Source organism: Bombina bombina, chromosome 5 (genome assembly GCF_027579735.1).
Source record: "Bombina bombina isolate aBomBom1 chromosome 5, aBomBom1.pri, whole genome shotgun sequence".
Classification (NCBI taxonomy): domain Eukaryota; kingdom Metazoa; phylum Chordata; class Amphibia; order Anura; family Bombinatoridae; genus Bombina; species Bombina bombina.
The window spans coordinates 981,894,027-981,912,166 of NC_069503.1; the positions used below are offsets into that span (position 1 = coordinate 981,894,027).

Consider the following 18,140-nt stretch of genomic DNA (forward strand, 5'->3'; position numbering starts at 1 on the left):
TATGTAGTTCTGAAACCCTCATTGTGTTGTTGTATTTGACTACATTGTTATTGTGTGCTGAATAAAATCTAAATGTGTGCTTTGTGGTTGCGTGATGGGTGATGCGTGTTATGTACATATACGTATATATTGTGATTGTGTCCCACATATGCTGACTTCTATATAGCGGTCTGGCATTGTTGTTCCTTCCCATAAAGTGACATCTGTAATCTGGTGTAATGATGTTCTTGTTGTACGTAATTCCTAATGGTTTCTGGTGATGGAATCATGATGTTAAAAGTACAGTAAAATCCATATGTTGGGTTTTGTGATTCCTCGAGAGAATGTAATGTGTTTTGCCCCCATCATTTGAATGCACATGTATGAGTGAATGTTAAAAGTAATGTATGTGCATCCATGAGTGATCATGTGTTAAGCCTATGTAGATATGCTGTTGCTGCAAGCATATGAGTTGAATAACTGAAATGCAATAATAAAGGTAAATGAGAATTGTTTCCCATTGTGTAGTGTTTGTGAATCCTGAAAAGTTGACATTATTTTTGTGTCCGTTTAAATGTAATATTTTTAAAACAAAAATGTTGTTACTAGTGATGTTGATTTGTAGTTGATGTAATATAAAATTCTGAAAGAATTTAATGGTGTTGTGAATATTCAAACAGTAAAATCCATAAATCCACCATAGGGAAATAGTCATTTCTTGATCTATTTATCATAGCTGTGTCTAACGCATGAAATCATGTATTTTCTAGTGCTGGTATTTGGAGTTTTTCTGTCTACGCTATTTGCGTGCGTTAGGGAAATGAGGGTTTCGCGTGCACGAGCACGTCTTCCAAATAGAAGTCAATGGAGGCTCTAAAATTTGTTCATTTTTTTTTTCTAAGACTGGTTTTCCTCGTAAAGTGAATGACGTCATGAGCTTTTGTGAAAAAGTAACTAAATCGTGTTCTTTTTGTGATAAATAAATATTTTGTGTATGTCATGTGGTGTATAATGTTTGTATGCATCGATGAGTGTATATTTGGGATAATGTTATTAGTTAGATGTAGGTATATGAGGGTCTTTTCCCGTGTGTCAATGTAAGTCAATGGGAAAATGGATTTGTGCTGTTTTTTTTCTAACACCCGAGATCTCGCAACTTGAATCCTTTGTATTTTGATGAAAAATTATTAAATATGAAAAATAAACAAAGTGTAGTGTTTGTATGAGTGTAAGTGTAGTTTGTGTAATATTTTTTTTGTGATTTGTGGATGTTTTTTTTGTCTGTATATGTTTACTACTGGTTCTGAGGTGTCGGTAGAAATTTGAGCGTTAGGTGATTTTTGAGTGTCGGTAACTGAACTCTAAATACCGGAGTCCGTAAGAAACCCGCGTTAGGAGCCTCTAACGCTGGTTTTCACGGCTAACGCCGAACTCCAAATCTAGGCCAATGTTATTAAAAATAAGCAAAGCTATACATTGTTACAAAAACACTCCCAGATGGGCAATATAAAAGGATCCACAAAACACTTATGCAAAGAAAAGTCTAGTGTACAATGTCCCTATAAGCTTTTGTGAAGGAAATTACACTGACCGGTACAACATGATGGGATTAACCTCTTAAGGACATATGACGGAATTTTTCCGTCATAAAACAATTGAGCAAACTGAAAGCTGTGTCCTTAAAGGGTTAAAGACTGTAGAGTGAAAGGCCCATATTTATCAAGCTCCGTACGGAGCTTGAAGGGCCGTGTTTCTGGCGAGTCTTCAGACTCGCCAGAAACACAAGTTATGAAGCAGCAGTCTAAAGACCGCTGCTCCATAACCCTGTCCGCCTGCTCTGAGCAGGCGGACAGGAATCGCCAAAAATCAACCCGATCGAATACGATCGGGTTGATTGACACCTCCCTGCTGGTGACCGATTGGCCACGAGTCAGCAGGAGGCGGCGTTGCACCAGCAGCTCTTGTGAGCTGCTGGTGCAATGTTAAATGCGGAGAGCGTATTGCTCTCCGTATTTAGCGAGGTCTTGCGGACCTGATCCGCACTGTCGGATCAGGTCCGCAAGACCTTTGATAAATAGGGGCCAAAGACTCCATTCAGGACAGCAGTTGATACATCAGTTGATACAACAGTTATGCTGCCTTTAGCAAAAAAATGGTTCTAGCAGAGAAAAAGTAATTGGCTGATCCTTTGTCATCACTATTTTTCAAGTGAAGATTTTGCTCGGTATAAATGCCTTCATGCAGCTGATTTATGATTTTATAAGTGTCTGCTTTGAGCATTGGTGTGGGTCATTACTTACTTATGTTAGCACATTTAAAATTGAAAATCCTAAAAAAAGGTAATGCATTCAGACACTCTTTGAAACCAACAAAATACTGGAGGTGTTAATATCTTTAAACAAAACCTCCATTGTATGTTTTTAGTATCTAATTTTTTTTTAACCCACAAGTGAATGGGGCAGCTACCCATGTGAGTGAAGTTGATTTTTCCTAGTTATATACTTTATTCACACAGTGTTTGACAAATTTGGTTGCAAATTATAATCCATCCTGGACAATAATGAATAAGTAATACTTTTTTTTTTTTTTTTTTTTGTAGGAAATAGGGTATGATTTAATATAGTAATATATGTAGATGAATCCACAATGTTTAAAGCTACAACAAGAATTTAAAAAAATATAGCTCTCTGACTTGGCGAAATAGGCAAGTGTGTATGTTGTGCAAACATATAATAAAATGTATATACGAGGGCATGATAAAACTAGGCGCCAGGGAGCCACTGCTTAGGACCGTAAAAGATTTGGAATATTTGTATCTGTAAAATAGTAAGTCCCTTGCTGAGACCAATTAAAAACAAATTATAAATGAGATGAAAAGTAACAATGTTGGAGGGGTTTAGTGTCTCTTTAGGGAAAGCAATGGTAAATGTTTTTACCTTGGGTTTGTCTAAAAATCTAGGCAATAATTACTCCTGTGTTTTTATTTAACATGTATGATATGGAAAATTACACAAATATTTAACTTTTTTGGTGTATTATATGACTTTTTCCCAAATCAGACATTTCTGTAAACTAAAGATATTTTTGTGAGGTAACTAATAGAAAAAACACCAACATCTATACTATAATCGCGTTTGTAACGGGTCCATCGCCTTTGTGTACGCATTCTCAAAGGAATGTTGGCTGCGCGAAGCAGCCAAAAGAAAGTTGGCTGCAGCCAAAAGAATCCACCTTGATGCAGCATAGGCAAACAAAGCCTTAAAAAAAAAAATAATGAAAAACACGCAACCACCCGCACGAAATAAAAAACCTTACAGCCCGCACAAAGTATAACAAAACAAACCTAACCTCCCGCACGAAGTATTAACAAACACCTAAACTGCCAAACCCCACATTGCAAAATAATAAAGTAATTAACCCCTAATCCGCTAATTAAAGAACGCAAATAACATAATTAAAATATTAACCCCTAAACCTCCAACCGCTCCACATCGCAATAAACCTAATTAACCTATTAACCCCTAAACCCCCACATCGCAATAAACCTAACTAACCTATTAACTCCTAAACCGCCAACCCCCCCACAACGCAAATAACTAAAATTACTAAGCCCCCTAACCTAACACCAGCTAAATTAACCCTAATACTAAGTAACAATTAAAATTAAAAAAAAAAAAAAAAAAAAAAAGCTTACATTAATTTAAAAATAAAACCTAACATTAAATTACAAAATATGTAATCTAAAATTACAAAATTAAACAAAATTAAACCTAATCCCTATGAAAATAAAAAGCCCCCAAAAATAAAAACACCCCCTAATCTAAACTACCAATAGCCCTTAAAAGGGCCTGTTGTAGGGCACTACCCTAAGTTAAACAGCTCTTTTACATTTAAAAAAAAGAGTCCCCCCTAACAGTAAAAAACCCCAACCCACCAAAATAAAAAACCTAACACTAAAAAAACCTAAGCTACCCAGTGCCCCTAAAGGGGCATTTGTATGGGCATTACCCTTAAAAGGGAATTCAGCCCAAAACATTTTTTTTTTTTTTTTTTTAAAGACACCCCAAAAAATAAAAGCCTAAGACTAAGCCCCAAATAGGTACTCATCATCCTCCGGCGGAAAATGTCTTCTTCCAGGTGGCTCCATCATCTTCTATCTTCATCCGGAGCAAAGGTGCAGAGCTGGCTTCCCCGATGCGCGGATCCACAGCGGCATGGAGGCTCCTCTTCATGCGATCGTCTGTGGCACACTGAAGATTAAATGCAAGGTACCCCCATATTTATTGGGGTACCTTGCATTCCTATTGGCTGAAATTTAGAAATCCGCCAATAGGATGAGAGCTACTGAAATCTTATTGGCTGATATGAACAGCCAATAGGATTTCAGTAGCTCTAATCCTATTGGCGGATTTCAAAATTTCAGCCAATAGGAATCCAAGGTACCCCAAATTGAATGTGGTACCTTGCATTTAATTTTAAGTGTATGCCGGAGATTGGACAAAGAGGAGCCTCCACGCCGCTAAGGATTGCCGCTCCGGAACCGCGTATCGGGGAAGACCGCTCCGCCCCTCCACTCCGGATGAAGATGGAAGATGATGGAGCCGCCTGGAAGAAGACCTTCACCGCCAGACTTCAGTAACAGTGAGTACCTATTTGGGGATTAGTCTTTTTTTTGGGTGGCTTTTTTGGGCTGTAAAAGAGCTGATTGCATTTTTAAGGGCAGTAAAAGAGCTGAATGCTCTTTTAAGGGCAATGCCCATACAAATGCCCCTTTGGAGGCAACATGTAGCTTATGTTTTTTTAGACTTAGTTTTTTTGGGGGGGTTGGTTGGAGGGAGGGTTTTACTGTTAGGGAATAATTGATTTTTTTTAAAGTAAAAGAGCTGTTTAACTTAGGGCAATGCCATACAAAAGGCCATTTTAAGGGCTATTGGTAGTTTAGTATTAGATTAGGTGGAGTTTTTCTTTTTAAAGGAGTATTAGTTTAGATTTAACATTTTAAATAATAATAATAGCTTTGTTTATTTTTTTCTGTAATTTTACATTTTTTATTTTGTTGTAACATTAGCTTGGGGGTTTGTAATTTTTTAAACATAGACTGCCCTCTAGGCAGGCTTATCACCTAGTTGACATATAAATGTAATGAGTGCAAATGAGTAAACACCGAGGGGTGCCTCAAGAACAAAAAAAGGATGCTACTGTCCATGCGGTCTATTTATGAAAGGCCTGTCGGACATGATCCGACATTGCGGACCATTGTCCGTCAGACCTCGCTGAATGCAAAGAGCATTACGCTTTCCGCATTCAGCATTGCACCAGCAGCTCTTGTGAACTGCTGGTGAAACGCCGCCCCCTGCTAGCAGGGAGGTGTCAATCAACCTGATCGTATTCGATCGGGTTGAATTGCAGCGATGTCTGTCCGCCTTCTCAGAGCAGGCGGACAGGTTATGGAGCGGCGGTCTTTAGACTGCTGCTTCATAACTGGTGTTTCTGGCAAGCCTGAAGGCTCGCCAGAAACACGGAGCTTAATAGACCCCTATAAGTAAATAAGGATAACAGATCATTTTCACAGGCACAGAAATCAGTCAAGTGGGACTATAAAAAAGGGTCCGTTGTGAGAAGACAGGGCTTTCTCTTATTGCCAATTTGTCTGCACGTGACCGTGTGTTTACCACCACACACTATTTACACATACAACAAGCTGTCATCTTCTGGTAACACAAGGGAGACAAATTATTAAGCACCATATGGTGCCCAATACATATGTTTCCGCGCGAGCCTTCAGCATTGCTTGTGCAATGTTAAATTCTGATAGTGTATGCTGTCGGCATTCAGCGATGTCTGTCGGACATGATCCGCAGACATATGATAAATCGGCTATTCCCACTGTTGGCAGCTCTAGGTTCCTGGGGCTGATAGATAATTAAGCAGATAAAGCACATTAAATTAAAAAAACTGTACTTTATAAAGAACCTTTTGACATTTTATGGCTAAAATCAATGCTGCTGGCTTCAAAGTGAAATTTAAACATTAAAGGGCCATTATAGTAGAAAAAAAATTACAAGCTTCAATCCATTAAGAGCACATAATTTGAAGACAATGGACCCTAGACTACTGTTTGTTTAACCTCGCACTGGGATTAAATACACAGCAAAAATACCGCTCTGAGCTCACAGAGCACTGCTGGTCCCAACCGGAACAAGCCGATGATCCAGTCAGCAGTACTAGTTGCACATCTTGGTTGTGCAACTCAAATCAGCAGCTTTTCCTGCTCGAGTCCAGCAGTGCTCTGCTAGTCCCAAGTGGTATTTATATTGTGTGTTTAACCCCTTTGCTGGGATTGGAGCATGTCATATTTTGAATATAACAGTTTTTTTTTGGGGGGGGGGGGGTTTAAGAGTAATGTAAAATCATAACTTCCTCATACTCAGACATTTACAACACTATTTTGTAGCTCATATTGTTGCTTTTATTTCCGTGTTCTTTGACATTTTAAAATATTTGTTTATGTGTCAAACAGTAAAATATTATTATTATTAATAATAATAATTTTAAACTTCTGGTTCTAAAAACAAAAAGTTTTCTTTGTATTTTATGTCACTGTCCCCCCAATAAAGCAGTGTGTGGGAGTTGTCCTTATTAGCCATTTAAAACTTAGTAATCAGTTCTAAACGTACAGCACTTCTTCCAACTTTACATAGGAAACAATGGGCAAGTGACAATTCATGCTCGTTCTGTTTTTTTACACAGCTCAGCCTCACAAGAAGAATAACAAGTGTTTACTGTGCAGCACATGTGCTCAGGAAGAATTCATGTTAGTTATACATAAATCCCTGATGCTCAGAATGCCAGGCAGATAATACCACTGACCTGAGCGACTCTTTAGCAGGTTAAGATGTCACTCCCTGCAGTCACTATAAGCTCTGATATTGTTCTGGGATCGGAGAGCTCGGTATACACAGCAAACAGAGGACAGAAGATGCTGCTAAAATGTCATATTGCTGTGTACACAGAAATCTTTTAGAGGGTACATACTCAGAAACCTTTTTACCCTCCTAATGCAGACATGTGCCAGGACCTTGACCTTATGCCCACTATGCTGCCAGTTTACTCTGTGCCCGCGAAAGCATCACAATGTGTGCCCCATTAAGGTTGCTATCAATGCAGCTATCAAAATTAACTTGGGAAGCTGTGAGACAAATCTCTGCAATGCCCCATCACATCACAGACTGATATTGTAAATATATATCTAAGGAGAAAGCACTGGTATATGCGAAAACTGCTAACGCACCTAACAGATCAGAAACCACCCTCAGAAGTTCAGAACTGCTGTTATTATTTATTTTGAAAGAGAGCTTCCTGCAGCGTCATTGTATATTAAACTAATTCCGCCACAGGCTGGCTGTGGTGTCTAAATACGGAGGCCACAGGCTGGCTGTGATGTCTATATACGGAGGGCACACGCCTTCCTTCTTGTCTTAGACCCCTTAGTAAGGCCTGGTGCCTACCTAGTTTCCGTGTCTGCGCACCCTTCTGCTCCTCCCTTCACTGCTTCGTTCTGAGGCGATACTGTTATCTGCTAAGGGGGCGGGTGTTCGGTTCTCCTCCGTTAGCCCCTCTTACTCGTACATGTGGCAGGTTATGGTGACGCAGTTTGTAACTCAATACTTTGCAAAACTGTAGCCTAGAAGTTAAGTTATGCTGATGTGGAGGTTTTGTGACACGTTAAATATCCGGTAAAAAAAAGGATTCTGGGGTGGATTTTTGTTTGTGTGCATAACAACTCGAATGCGATTTTTCATTATTAGTTCACATATTTAAGGCAACGTTTATAAAATGAAAGTCGTACAATACGGAAAGTATGCAACATATTTGATTTTTAAAAATGAAAATGACTGTAAATATACAAGGTAAGATTACAACTGTTAGGTGAAATGTATTATATGTAATGATATCACATAATAAAGCCAGCAAATACTGGATACATGCTGACGAGAAAGCACAATCAGTGCAATGGTTTGAAAGAATGCCGTTGCCTGGGTTCTGAAAATGTGCAAGACCATAAAGGAACATTAAATCCACATTTATTTTATTTCCGTGAATCCAGATAAAGCATATAATTTTAAAAATGTTTTTCAACTTTTATTACGTGTGCTTTGTTCTTTTTGTATCCTTTCTTGAAAAGCAGATATGGTCAGGAGCTTGTACATGCCTGAAGCACTATAGGGTAGATTTATCAAGATCCGTAAGTCCCAGTTGGCTGCAAGCTTCCTTATTTGAGCCTGCAACTAATATTTATGAAGCAGTGGTTTAAACCGCTGCTTCATAAATCCTGTCCACCAACTCCATGAAAATCACCCCAGACTCATTCGACCTGGTTGATTGACAAGCTCTGTTCTCATGCAATTGGCCACACAAGGACATGGTGGTAAATATGGGGAACAAATGCGCCCCACAATTTGTGATGAAATGCAGATAAGTCTACAAATTGATACATCTGGTCCATAACATCAGTAGTACATGAATGTTTTATATTTGCAAGAGCATTAGATGGCAGCAGTGTTTGTTCTTATGTAGTACTCCAGACAGGTGCATGCATCCTACCTAGGTATGTTCATCAACAAAGAATTCTAGGGATACACAATGGGATTCTTGTTGGGATCCAAAAGTGGAAGAAGGTGGCTGCTCGTGACATTCGGCTGTTTTCGGAGCAAGTCTACTTGTGAAAGTTCAACACACTATGATCTTTTGTGAGGTCAGGCACAGATGTTGGGCAAGAAGGTCTGACTCACAATCAGTGTTCCAGTTCATCCCAAAGGTGTTCAATAGGATTGAGTTATGGTGACCAGATTGTCGCTTTAGAAAGGGACACATAATAAATACATATGTCAGGGTTCTTATACAAAAGATTTCTTAAAACAGCCCTGACATATGTATTTTTCATGTATCCCTTTTTAAAGCAGCAATATGGTCACCCTAGATTGAGGCCATTGCTCTGTGCAGGCCACTCAAGTTTCTCCACACCAAACTCATCAGAGCATGTCTTCATGGGCTTTGCCTTGTTGCAAAGGCACAGTCATGCTGGAACAGGAAGCAAGTTGTAAGCACAAAATTGACTGAACTGTCTTTATATAGTAGCATTAAGATGTTTCTTTGATGAATTTAAGGAGACTAGCCCACACCCTGTAAAACAGCCCCAGGCCATTATCCCTTCTACACCAAACTTTACAGTAGGCAATATAAATTCCAATAGATTGCATTCTCTTGGCATCTGCCACACCCAGATTCTTTCATCAGAGAACATGTTTCACACCACTCCAGCTGATATTTATTATTATCATCAGGTATTTGTAGAGCGCCAACAGATTCCGCAGCGCTGTAAACATAGTCGGTGTACAGGATAGCTTTTGTAGGGGTCAAGTGTTGTAGTCGGCTCTTATGAAGCGATCTGTAAACAGCTGGGCCCATAGGCTTACATTCTAAGGGGTTAAAGGGCAAAGCAATGGAGTTAGGAAAAGTTAGTGTTGGTTGTATGCATCCCTGAATAGTAGAGTTTTTAGGGAGTGCTTGAAGCTGTTAAAACTAGGGGAGAGTCTTATGGAGCGAGGCAGGGAATTCCACAAGATGGGGGCCAGTCTGGAGAAGTCCTGTAAATGGGAATGTGAGGAAGTAATAAGAGAGGAGGAGATCCTTAGCTGATCGAAGGGGACGGGAGGGAGTGTATCTAGAGACAAGTTCTGAGATGTAGGAGGGAGCAGTGCAGTTGAGAGCTTTAAATGTCAGGGTGAGGATTTTATGTTTATTCCTAGAGGCAAGAGGAGCCAGTGAAAGGATTGGCAGAGAGGTGCAGCAGATGAAGAGCGACGAGTAAGGAAGATGAGCCTGGCAGAGGCATTCATAATGGATTGTAAAGGAGCTATGCGGCAGCTAGGTAGCCCAGAGAGGACGGAGTTGCAGTAGTCAAGGCGGGAAAGGATGAGAGAGTGGATTAAAATCTTGGTTGTATCTTGTGTAAGGAAATGTCTAATTTTAGCGATGTTTTTAAGGTGGAAGCGGCAGGCTTTAGCCAAGGACTGAATGTGAGGAGTGAAGGAAAGATCTGAGTCAAGTGTGACCCCAAGACATCGGGCGTGCGGGGTAGGGGTAATGATGAAGTTATCAACAGTTATAGAAATTTTTGGGGTGGAGACATTAGAAGAAGGGGGAAAAAATAAGGAGTTCAGTTTTGGAGAGATTTAGCTTAAGGTAGTGAGAGGACATCTAAGATGAGATGTGAGACTGTTAGTGACATGGGTTAGTAAGGAAGGAGGTAGGTCTGGTGCAGAGAGGTAGATTCGGGTGTCATCGGCATACAAATGGTATTGAAACCCATGGGACTATATTAAGGAACCTAATGATGACGTGTAGATTGAAAAGAGAAGGGTACCAAGGACAGAGCCTTGAGGTACCCCAACAGAAAGTGGTAGCGGGGCAGAGGATGCTCCGGAGAAGGCTAAACTAAATGTACGGTTAGTCAGATAGGAAGAGAACCACGAGAGAGCTGTGTCACAGATGCCGAAGGATTGGAGGGTTTGGAGCAGAAGAGGGTGGTCAACAGTGTCAAAGGCTGCAGACAGATCAAGGAGGATAAGCAGAGAGAAGTGGCCTTTGGATTTTGCTGTAAGTAGGTCATTGATAACCTTGACAATTGCTGTCTCTGTAGAGTGATGGGAACGAAATCCAGATTGCAGTGGATCAAGAAGAGAGTTTAGTGTAAGGAAATGGGATAGACGTGCGCAAACTAGCTTTTCGAGGCGCTTTGAGGCAAGAGGGAGTAGGGAAATAGGGTGGTAAGTGGAAGGGGAGGTTGGATCGAGGGAAGGTTTTTTGAGGATAGGTGTGACCAGTGCATGTTTTAGATATGAGGGAAATATACCAGTGCCGAGGGAGAGGTTGAAAATATGTGTGAGTATGGGGGTGAGGGTAGAAGAGAGGGAGGGGAGTAGCTGTGAGGGGATGGGGTTGAGGGGACAGCTAGTGAGGTGGGAGGACAGTATAAGGCCAGAAACTTCATCATCATTAACAGGGGCAACAGAGCTGCATTTTTGGATATTTGGGTTTTGGGTGATCGTGAGCTTTTGAGGGGGTGGAAGATTGGAAGTATGATGAGAGCTGATTTCACTTCTGATGGAATAAATTTTGTTGTTGAAGTGGCTGGCAAAATCTTGAGAGAGGTTGTGTTAGGAGGTGGGGGTGGGCGGAGAAGAGTGTTGAACGTGGAGAACAGACGTTTAGGGTTAGAGGAAAGAGTAGAGATGAGATTAGAAAAATATTGTTGCTTATAAATATTAAGGGCAGAATAGTAGGAGTTCAGGATGAACTTGTAGTGAAGAAAGTCAGCAGAACTCTGAGATTTCCTCCAATGTCGCTCAGCAGTACGGGAGCATCTGCGTAGGTATCGTGTCAGAGGAGTATGCCAGGGCTGAGGATGAGAGTGTGGTTTCTGAGCTAAGGTTGGAGGGGCCAGAGTGTCAATGAACGTAAGGGTGGAATTATACTGGCAGATAGATTGGTCAGGGCAGGAAAAGGAGGTGATGGATGAGAGGAGAGGTTTTTAGAGAGCTAGCGAGCTGATGCAGATCTAGTGACTTAGTGCTTCTGTAAAGTTTGGTGTGAGGGGTAGAGGGAGGGGGAGTTGTAGGTAGGGAAGTGATGTTGCAAGTTAGGAGATGATGGTTAGAGAGATGAAAAGGGGAGTTTGTTAAATTTGAAAGAGTGCATCGATAGGTGAAAGTCAGATCAAGGGAATGATCATCTTTGTGAGTGGGAGAGTCAGTCCATTGTGACAGGCCGAAAGAGGAAGTGAGTTGAAGAAGTTGTTTTGCAGAGGAGGCAGTGGGATTGTCAAGAGGGATGTTAAAGTTGCCAAGAATGAGGGCAGGGGTGTCTGAGGAAAAGAAATAAGGAAGCCAGGCAGCAAAGTGATCTAAAAATTGAGTTGGGGAGCCAGGGGGGCGGTATATGACTGCAACACGTATAGAGAGGGGAGAGAATAACCAAATCATGTGTGCTTCAAATGATGAAAATGTGAGTGAAGAGAAGGGCTGTATTTGTTGGAAGGTGCAACAAGAGGAAAGTAAAATACCAACACCACCTCCTTGTCTATTGCCAGACCTAGGAGTGTGGCTGAAATGGAGACCCCATGTGACAGTGCAGCAGTGGATGCTGTGTCTGAAGCAGAGAGCCAGGTTTCTGTAAGAGCCAGAAGGTTAAGAGAGTGGGAGATAAAGAGATCATGGATAGAAGTGAGCTTGTTGCAAACAGAGCAAGAGTTCCAGAGTGCACAAGTGAAGGGGGAGGGGTTTTTAGATGTAAGAGGAATGCGATTAAGGTTACCAGAGTTTAGTTTATGAAGTCTATTGAAAGGCACACAAGGATGTGAAAGGCTAGGAGGTTGTGAGGGAGCAGGATTAGGGGAGATGTCGCCAGCAGCTAGTATGAGCAAGAGGGAGAGTGACATGAGATGAGAAGCAGATTTGCAGTAATGAGACTGTTTTTTGGCTGAAGTGCAGGGGGGAGAGAGAGTATTTAGGAATAGGTAAAGTTCATGAGTACAAAAGTAAGGTGAGTATAAGAGAGATGGGCTAATGAACAGTGCAGGTGTATAGGGAGAAGGAGTAATTGAGTAATGTAGTTTGTTATAGAAACAAGAGGTAGCAAAAAGGAATAAGAAGATATTGAGCATTATTATGAAAGTGGGAACCAAGTAAACACATAAGACACAGTGTTACAGCAGAAGGATACAATGAGATACATAAAACATAGTATTACAAGAGTGCTTGCCTTGTGTCTTGCCTCTTGCCCAATCCTTGTTGAATTCTTGTATAATTCTTAAAATTAGTGCCTCACTTATAAAATGTTCACTTTGAAAATGTGAACATATGCTATTGTTAAAAAGTACACTGCCCTGTAAGCAATGCACACACCCCTGTGCAATGCACATCCCCAAACTAGTCTGAAATATATACAGGTAGGGCAGCTGAGTCCACTAAATTTAGTTGATTGCTAATCAAAGACAGTTGGTAAGGCCAATTGGAATGTTAGAATCTGGTCAGGGTGAGATGAGTTAAGTAAACAGACAATAAAATTTGGAGGGGGTAAAAACTGTGTCATGAGACAACTATAAATTTTAGAGTTATAGCAAGTATAGATAAGGATTGAGCATCACATGACAATTAACTAGACATTAGAAATGAGACATTGGGAAAAATTATTACAAAAAATGCAGGACTTAATTTTAACAGCCTATATGCATGTGCTCAATATACATATACACAGAGAGACTTGGAGTAAAATGACAGAAAAGCAGGGAATAGCAGGATTTCAATGCAGGGCCTTAATTCACATACCAAAAAGAGAGACTTGGAGTAAAATGACAGAAAAGCAGGGAATAGCAGGATTTCAATGTAGGGCCTTAATTCACATACCTGAAAGCAGAAGAGACAATAGGTTAACTCATCATTCCGTAGCAGATGTCAGTAGGCAGCTTGATAGTAACCAGCAGAGTGGAGAGTATTGAGTGTAATTCTTGTATAATTCTTAAAAATTAGTGCCTCACTTATAAAATGTTCACTTTGAAATTGTGAACATATGCTATTGTTAAAAAGTACACTGCCCTGTAAGCAATGCACATCCCCAAACTAGTCTGAAATATATACAGGTAGGACAGTCACCTGAGTCCACTAAATTTAGTTGATTGCTAATCAAAGATAGTTGGTAAGGCCAATTGGAATGTTAGAATCTGGTCAGGGTGAGATGAGTTAAGTAAACAGACAATAAAATTTGGAGGGGGTAAAAACTGTGACATGAGACAACTATAAATTTTAGAGTTATAGCAAGTATATATAAGGATTGAGCATCACATGGCAATTAACTAGACATTAGAATTGAGACATTGGGAAAAATCATTACAATAAATGCAGGGCTTAATTTTAACAGCCTAAATTCATGTGCTCAATATACATATACACAGAGAGACTTGGAGTAAAATGACAGAAAAAGCAGGGAATAGCAGGATTTCAATGCAGGGCCTTAATTCACATACCAAAAAGAGAGACTTGGAGTAAAATGACAGAAAAGCAGGGAATAGCAGGATTTCAATGCAGGGCCTTAATTCACATACCAAAAAGAGAGACTTGGAGTAAAATGACAGAAAAGCAGGGAATAGCAGGATTTCAATCCAGGGCCTTAATTCACATACCAAAAAGAGAGACGGAGTAAAATGACAGAAAAGCAGGGAATAGCAGGATTTCAATGCAGGGCCTTAATTCACATACCAAAAAGAGAGACTTGGAGTAAAATGACAGAAAAGCAGGGAATAGCAGGATTTCAATGCAGGGCCTTAATTCACATACCGAAAAGAGAGACTTGGAGTAAAATGACAGAAAAGCAGGGAATTGCAGGATTTCAATGCAGGGCCTTAATTCACATACCAAACAGAGAGAGTTGGAGTAAAATGACAGAAAAGCAAGGAATAGCAGGATTTCAATGCTGGGCCTTAATTCACATACCAAAAAGAGAGACTTGGAGTAAAATGACAGAAAAGCAGGGAATAGCAGGATTTCAATGCAGGGCCTTAATTCACATACCAAAAAGAGAGATTTGGAGTAAAATGACAGAAAAGCAGGGAATAGCAGGATTTCAATGCAGGTCATTAATTCACATACCAAAAAGAGAGACTTGGAGTAAAATGACAGAAAAGCAGGGAATAGCAGGATTTCAATGCAGGTCATTAATTCACGTACCAAAAAGAGGGACTTGGAGTAAAATGAGAGAAAAGCAGGGAATAGCAGGATTTCAATGCAGGGCCTTAATTCACATAACTGAAAGCAGAAGAGACAATAGGTTAACTCATCATTCCTTAGCAGATGTCAGTAGGCAGTTTGTTAGTTAGTAACCAGCAGTGTGGAGAGTATTGAGTGTAATTCTTTTATAATTCTTAAAAATTAGTGCCTCACTTATAAAATGTTCACTTTGAAAATGTGAACATATGCTATTGTTAAAAAAGTACACTGCCCTGTAAGCAATGCACACACTCCATTTAGCAGTCTATATGTTGATGTGAAGTTTGTGTACAGCTGCTCGGCCATGGAAACCCTCTTACATGCTGCAAAACAGTTGCTTAATATGTTTGTCCCTAACTTGATACAGCAAAGGAGGTAACACTAAATATCATTTTTAAAGAGTGGCTATTTAGATTGCAAACCAAAACACTTAAACTTTTTACTTTAATATTTACGACTATCAAACATTCAAAAAAGATGCGCTATTCAGCCAAAACCACATATATAATTTTACTATTTAAATCGTTAAATAACACATTTTCAGGAAAATTATTAAAAGTGCATATAAGATAAATACAAAGTATACAGTCCGCATCCAACACTGTTGCAAAGTATAAAATAAAACATTAATTAAAGTATAAAATGATAAACTCAGATGCCTAGCTAATAAGGAGTTTAATATCCTTCTTGTTTTGAAAAGGGAAAGTAAGATGATAGGGGGGACAATGCTATGAGACTTCACCCATGTATACAGATTTAATCAAAGGTACATTTAAACAGTTCTCATGCAATAGTATTATACCCGTTTCACCTTACCACAAGGTTATTATCTACCTTATAAGTGGTTGCACTCTACTGGCCGGTGTCCCACTGCTGTTCTCAGACTCCCAAACAATGCAGCTTCCATGTATAGTGGTCACATGGGTCTGGTCCTCCAATAGGATGTTCATTTTTCAATGATATCCGCTTACACATGGAGTGTTCCACAGAGTACTGTTTGAAATCTCTCCTTATAAGTGCATCAAATGACATCTACGCGTTTCAGCCCAATAGTGGCCTTTATCAAGATCTTGATTTTGGCTGAATAGCGCATCTTTTTTTTTTTTAATTTAATTTTTTATTGAGGAAATTCAAAATAAACATCACAGTATACAGTACAATATAAACAAGTTACTTTCAAAACAGCTCTTGAAAGCCAGTACATATCATTTAAGACTCATGAGTGTATAAAATGTAGTGTCACATAAAACCCATCCAGATAAAGCATAATTTCAAACATATAAAAAAGTGATATTATGTAATATTTCTATAGCAACACCATCTTAATCTAAACCAATATTAAATCTTACTGGCACTTACAACCGATATATTCCTCATTTTTTCTTATATAGGAAGGGGCATTATATGGGCCGCTGAATTGTATCAAATATATAATAAAGAATGGAAAAATGCGAGGGAATCTGCGTTCCTTAGTTTACATTAGTAAACAGATACTAAGGGAAAACCCTTAGGGGGGAATACGGAGCTAAATTACTTATGGAGTAAGATTAGTCAAGCGGAATTGTGAGGGTAGGGACTCCACAGCAGATACAAGTAACTTAGTATGTTCCCTATCTATGTCGTAGATATATAGTCCTAAAATATATCACATGTGGCATGTAAAATATTGAGTTCCCCTGTTTAGGGAATGCTCAAGTATATAAAGGTGCATGCCTACTATGTTCTGCCATAGCCTGTCTAACATAAGAAACTAGTATATGTTGGTGGGCTACCCCACAAAACTATGAATTGAGAGAATCAAGAACAAGTGGAAATATAAAATAAAATGACCACCTGGTGTAAAGTCCTATCCCTTAGGGGGTAATGTGAAAGGCTCCAAATAATAAAATACCTGGATTAAATAGAACGAAGGGTCCTGCAAGGACTGCTAGGCTCATGGCAGGAGTGTAACAGAGGCGGGTGACTCTAGCTTTGTATATTTTTTACCCATATCGAATGTACATTAAGTTCTCAGTGACTTATCTGGTAGCTATAACCTATTATCTGCTTATCATGAACAAAACAGGATCGGGATGTAATGTACTGCCTTGAACCTAGGGAACAAACCTCTGAGATCTCAGTAGATAGGATAGCTTACATAATATTGAATCAGGGAGCTAGGAATACACATAGAGCACACATGTACATATATAATATAACTAAATGTTATTGTCATCATGCCTCCCCGGCCGCTGGAGGCACGCCGCAATGATCAAGGAAAATAGCAGTGTTAAAGGAATTCTCAAATAAAGTACTGTACAGTGTGGAGAATCATTGATAGAGCAGAACTAATTTCCATCTATCCTAAACATAAAACTCAGTAGCACTTCTGAGACAAAACACAGACGTGCAGCATAGCTATTCCCACTAAATCATTACAAACAGTTTGATTATAGTGCAAAGACATACAGTGAGTAGCAATATACCCAGCATAAGCGTACAAGTAAAGTCTCCCAAAATATTCACTTGAATCTACAAAACTTTATATGTTAGCAATAACAGGCAAATAATAGTGGATTCTTGGCATATCAAACCTATAATTAAAGCCCCCACATTACTATAGGTTTGTTTACGAAATGGGCTATAGAATATACCAAAGTCTAAGAATTAGAGAAACTCTTCAAAAAGCTGTATCTGGGATATATAAGCTCTAGATCATACATGGGATAGCAATTAATAATCAAACATTAGTCAAGGCAATAAGCTTGTAAAGTATTTCCCTCTAACTAATCTTTCTATACAGCTATAACTAGCCCTCAAAACTACAATCAATAACTGTGCTGCGTTGTAGGCATAGAGTTAAATGCAAAATAACTGCTACAAGCATATCCTTAAAACAGTAATTATAAAAACTATGAACCAGAATGTCTCTCATATGAATCAGAGTCTTAGATTGTCTCAAAATTAGTTATAGGTCCGTGCATTCAAACTAGTGTCCTCGTAAGAAATTCCTGAAATTGGGCAGCTGTTGTTAAAGCATGGGACAAGTCGCCATATTCATTAGTTGGTGCAAACACTAACATGTGAGGCATATTAGCAAGGCTATTGTCGCTCAGTCTGTCAGAAAAACCACATTAATCAGACAGCTACGCGAAGTAAAGGGTAGATAACCTATATATAACCTCAGCTAGAGGAAGCAATTAAGTCTTGGTGTGTTTAAAACCAGGTAAATTAAACTTGGAAAAGAACTCTGCGGCTGGCGCTCCACCAAGCAAAATAAAAGTTATACATAATGGTCTAGCCGAGCCGCAGACTCTTTGTGGTCGCAACTCAGCCAATTCCTTTCTTGTCGGGTAGTTG

General features: G+C 39.5%; 1 protein-coding gene across 1 annotated transcript in view; it reads right to left on the reverse strand.

Annotated features, from left to right (window-relative positions):
* Positions 1–7,695, reverse strand: part of TRIQK (triple QxxK/R motif containing) — a 410,206-nt gene extending 402,511 nt beyond the window's left edge. Inside the window, exon 1 of the mRNA XM_053715195.1 lies at positions 7,488–7,695. The gene's annotated coding sequence lies outside the window, so the exon portion shown is untranslated. The remainder of the gene's footprint in view (positions 1–7,487) is intronic.
* Positions 7,696–18,140: the final 10,445 nt, after the last annotated feature.